The sequence below is a fragment of the Wyeomyia smithii genome, chromosome 2, assembly GCF_029784165.1.
Source record: "Wyeomyia smithii strain HCP4-BCI-WySm-NY-G18 chromosome 2, ASM2978416v1, whole genome shotgun sequence".
NCBI classification, from domain to species: Eukaryota; Metazoa; Arthropoda; class Insecta; order Diptera; family Culicidae; genus Wyeomyia; species Wyeomyia smithii.
The window spans coordinates 136,284,944-136,289,943 of NC_073695.1; the positions used below are offsets into that span (position 1 = coordinate 136,284,944).

At 54.6% G+C, this 5,000-nt stretch overlaps 1 protein-coding gene across 1 annotated transcript in view; it reads right to left on the reverse strand.

Annotated features, from left to right (window-relative positions):
• LOC129719954 (probable cyclin-dependent serine/threonine-protein kinase DDB_G0292550) overlaps nucleotides 1-5,000 on the reverse strand; it is a gene marked incomplete at both ends in the record, with an annotated part of 19,605 nt that overhangs the window by 5,466 nt on the left and 9,139 nt on the right. The gene's annotated exons all lie outside the window — the stretch shown is intronic.

A 5,000-nucleotide genomic window follows, 5' to 3' on the forward strand; every position in this document is an offset into this window, starting at 1 on the left:
TGTAACGGCACATAATGCCTTCACACTCCGTCGTGCTGTAACGTATTTCAAGTACATGGATGTAGCTATCTACGCACGCAAGCGCACACGATTCAACGACGTGCGCATATACACGCTGAACACGCATAAACACGCACGTCGGAAATCAATCGATTCCATAAATTTGTATGACACCTAACTTCTGATGCTGCACAGCAGGCGTCTTTTGCCGACCACACCACACTCATGTAACGGCACATAATGCCTTCACACTCCGTCGTGCTGTAACGTGTTTCAAGTACATGGATGTAGCTATCTACGCACGCAAGCGCACACGATTCAACGACGTGCGCATATACACGCTGAACACGCATAAACACGCACGTCGGAAATCAACCACCGCAACCTCCAAGCAAGGGTAGTCTGCTTTTACCCATGCTGAGCAACCTAAGCTGAACAGCTAAAGCCCTTGGTCTCCCCGGGACCGCCGTTAGGCATAACTTCAGGGAGAGGGCCCGTCGTGCTTTTCGCACTTACCTCTATGGGTAGCAGAGCAGCCTATACAGGCCAGTTAGTTAACCGTTAACTAACTGGGGCACGTCGATGGTTTCCCGTCGATTGGTGCCCTGCAAAATACTAACGATCTGTGATGCTGCCGTGATGACAGCATCCCAGATTTCCCTATTTTCGCACATCCTACGCACTATATTCTCTGACGTGGTGTCCATCCCACTTATTGCCAGCATTTCGTACCGTACCCGCTCGAAGCGCGGACATGTGAAGAACACATGCTCTGCGCTTTCTTCCGCACCCGTACAAGCGGGGCACATAGGGGACTCGGCGTACCCGAACCTATGCAGGTACTGCCTAAAGCAGCCATGACCTGACAGGATCTGTGTCAGATGGAAGGTTACTTCCCCATGGCGTCTATTAATCCAGCCTGCTAACTCTGGAATGAGTCGGTGTGTCCATCTACCTTTTGTAGTGCTGGACCACTCCCGCTGCCACCTGGCCATTGAGGATGACCGTATGGTGTTGCGAATACCCCTCGTGTCGCGTTGGTCGAAGCACTCTACATCCTCTTTGACGATTATGCTGATGGGCATCATGCCAGCCAGGACGCAAACCGCCTCGTACGACACTGTTCGGTATGCGCACGCGACCCTTAGGCACATTAGCCTGTACGTACTCTCGAGTTTGTCGCGATGGCATGAGGTACTCAATACCTTGGACCACACTGGTCCTCCATACCTGAGTATGGACGTGGTCACGCTAGCAAGGACTTTGCGCCTGCTGCTACGAACCGCCGAGCTGTTTGCCATCATGCGAGACAGCGCTGCCACAGCCATGGAAGCTTTCTTGCAGGTATAATCGACGTGGCTCCCGAACGTGCGCTTGTCGTCGATCATAACCCCCAGAAGCTTCAACGAGCGTTTTGAGGCGATAGTGCATGTACCGGCACTAATCGATGCCTCCTGCTCAGACTTTCTGTTATTTACAACAATAACTTCAGTCTCATGGTGCGCTAGCTCCAGTTTCCTGGAGTGCATCCAGTCTTCCACTACGCGTATTGATAGCGCGGCCTTTAACTCTACCTCTCTAATAGACTCGCCATTGACCTCAAGAGTTATGTCATCGGCGAAGCCCACGATCACCACCCCTGGAGGGAGTGTTAGTTTTAACACGCCGTCATACATAGCGTTCCACAGTACCGGACCCAGGATGGAACCTTGCGGTACACCTGCGCGGTAACCGAAACGCTTTTCTGACCCTCGTTTGTGTTATACACTAGCACTCGATTCTGAAAGTAGTTGCCCAGAATCTTGTACAGCGGCGTCGGCACTCTGAGACTCTGTAGCGCTAAGGCTATGGAGTCCCAGCTGGCACTGTTAAACGCGTTCTTTACGTCAAGCGTAACGATCGCGCAGTAACGAATTCCCCTCCTCTTGCGTTGGATTGCAACCTCAGCCGTTCTGGTGACGGAGAGAATTGCATCCACCGTGGACCTACCTTTTCGAAAACCGAACTGGTTGCTTGATAGACCGTTCTCACTTTCTGTATATTTCACCAGTCTATTGAGGATTACCCTCTCAAGCACCTTGCCCGCCGTGTCCAGCAGACAGATTGGTCTGTATGCCGATGGGTCACCTGGTGGTTTCCCAACCTTCGGCAACAGCACCAGCCTCTGGCGCTTCCACACGTCCGGGAAGAGGCAGTCGTCAAGGCATTTCTGCATGACCGCCCTGAACAACCGGGGGGCTTCTTTGATGGCCGTCTTGATGGCCAAGTTCGGGATTCCGTCTGGTCCCGGAGCCTTGCCTACCTTCAGGGAGTTTGCGATCTCGATCAATTCATCTTCCGTCACCCTTACCGCATCGTCAGCCTCTGCACGGCTGTCGTCACTCGTGGTAGGTGGTGACTCGTCAGCCGGAGGCCAGGGACTTGGTTCGTGGCTTGGGAAGAGGCCCTGAATGATCGTTTCTATCATCGCTGGTGATTGTTCGGCCGGGGCTAGCGCACCTCTAGTCTTGGTCATAACGATCCTGTAGGCGTCACCCCACGGGTTCGAATTGGCACTGGCGCAGAATCGTTCGAAACAGGCTCGTTTGCTGGCTCTGATTGCGCTCTTAAGCGTTGCCTTAGCGGATCTGAATGCGACACCGCGTTCCGCTCTTTGCTCGTCGGAACGTGCGCATTGCATCCTCCAGAGTTATGTCATCGGCGAAGCCCACGATCACCACCCCTGGAGGGAGTGTTAGTTTTAACACGCCGTCATACATAGCGTTCCACAGTACCGGACCCAGGATGGAACCTTGCGGTACACCTGCGCGGTAACCGAAACGCTTTTCTGACCCTCGTTTGTGTTATACACTAGCACTCGATTCTGAAAGTAGTTGCCCAGAATCTTGTACAGCGGCGTCGGCACTCTGAGACTCTGTAGCGCTAAGGCTATGGAGTCCCAGCTGGCACTGTTAAACGCGTTCTTTACGTCAAGCGTGACGATCGCGCAGTAACGAATTCCCCTCCTCTTGCGTTGGATTGCAACCTCAGCCGTTCTGGTGACGGAGAGAATTGCATCCACCGTGGACCTACCTTTTCGAAAACCGAACTGGTTGCTTGATAGACCGTTCTCACTTTCTGTATATTTCACCAGTCTATTGAGGATTACCCTCTCAAGCACCTTGCCCGCCGTGTCCAGCAGACAGATTGGTCTGTATGCCGATGGGTCACCTGGTGGTTTCCCAACCTTCGGCAACAGCACCAGCCTCTGGCGCTTCCACACGTCCGGGAAGAGGCAGTCGTCAAGGCATTTCTGCATGACCGCCCTGAACAACCGGGGGGCTTCTTTGATGGCCGTCTTGATGGCCAAGTTCGGGATTCCGTCTGGTCCCGGAGCCTTGCCTACCTTCAGGGAGTTTGCGATCTCGATCAATTCATCTTCCGTCACCCTTACCGCATCGTCAGCCTCTGCACGGCTGCCGTCACTCGTGGTAGGTGGTGACTCGTCAGCCGGAGGCCAGGGACTTGGTTCGTGGCTTGGGAAGAGGCCCTGAATGATCGTTTCTATCATCGCTGGTGATTGTTCGGCCGGGGCTAGCGCACCTCTAGTCTTGGTCATAACGATCCTGTAGGCGTCACCCCACGGGTTCGAATTGGCACTGGCGCAGAATCGTTCGAAACAGGCTCGTTTGCTGGCTCTGATTGCGCTCTTAAGCGTTGCCTTAGCGGATCTGAATGCGACACCGCGTTCCGCTCTTTGCTCGTCGGAACGTGCGCGTTGCATCCTCCGTCTTGCACGGAGGCATGCATTGCGCAGGCCTGCTATCGTATCGCTCCACCAGTATGTCGGTGGCCTACCCTCTTTAAGCGGACGAGACCTAGGCATCGTGGCGTCGCACGCCCATGACAGCATCGAATTTAGATGGTCCACATCCGGGAGCAGTTCACCCCCTTCGTACTTCCATCTAATTGCCTGCCCAAAAACATCTGCATCGAAATGCAATGTTTTCCAGCCGTAGAAGGATGGAATATTGGCCCTACTCGCTGCTTGTTTCGAGGGATTGGTGATCGCTATTCGTGTAGCTGTCGTCTACCCTCCAGTTCGTGATCAGTCCCGGGCTGCAGAACGTCACATCGATAATCGATTCGGCACCGTTTCTACTGTAGGTGCATTTTGTACCAGTGTTAGCCAAGTCTCAGTTGAGCTTTGCCAAAGCTTCCAACAAGACCTGGCCCCTCTGGTTTGTACAGCGACTCCCCCACTCGACAGCCCAAGCGTTGAAGTCACCCGCAACCACCAACGGCCATAGGCCCGTCAGTTCCACGGTTGCTTGATCGACCATCTGTGCGAACGTTTCGGTAGACCAACTTGGCGGAGCATAGCAACTGCAGTAGAATACTCCATCCACTTTGGCAATAACGTACCCCTCTCTGGAGGTCGACACAATCTCCTGAACCGGGGACCTGCCTGTCGTGCAAATGGCCGTCTTCCCAGACTTGTCCGATACCCAGTTACCGTTTCCGGTTGGGATACGGTATGGGTCCGAGACTATGGCCACGTCCGACAACGACTCAGCAGCCGCTTGGTGCAGCAACTGCTGCGCCGCATAGCAGTGGTTCAGGTTTAACTGTATCACCCTCAGGCCTGCGGCTTAGTAGCCGGCCGTGCAGCCGGACACTTGGGGCCTCCCATGGCGTGTTTGGCTTCCTGTTTACCGGTGCATACCAGACACTTGGGAGGTGCACCGCAGTCCCGTGCCTTGTGGCCTGCGCCATCGCAGCGGCGGCATAAATTGGACCTGTCGGGCCCTTTGCACGACCAGGATTTATGCCCCCGCTCAAAGCACCTGAAGCAAACGTCAGGCTGTTGGAAGGTGCCCAGAGGGCAGACCGACCAACCCACCTTCAACGTGGCCTTCTTCAGGGCCTTGTTACCCTCCGCTAGTGGAAGCTTTATGGTAGCAACCTGGGTGCCGGCCAGGCCCCTGCGGAGACGAACTGCCTCTGCGGTCACTACCACT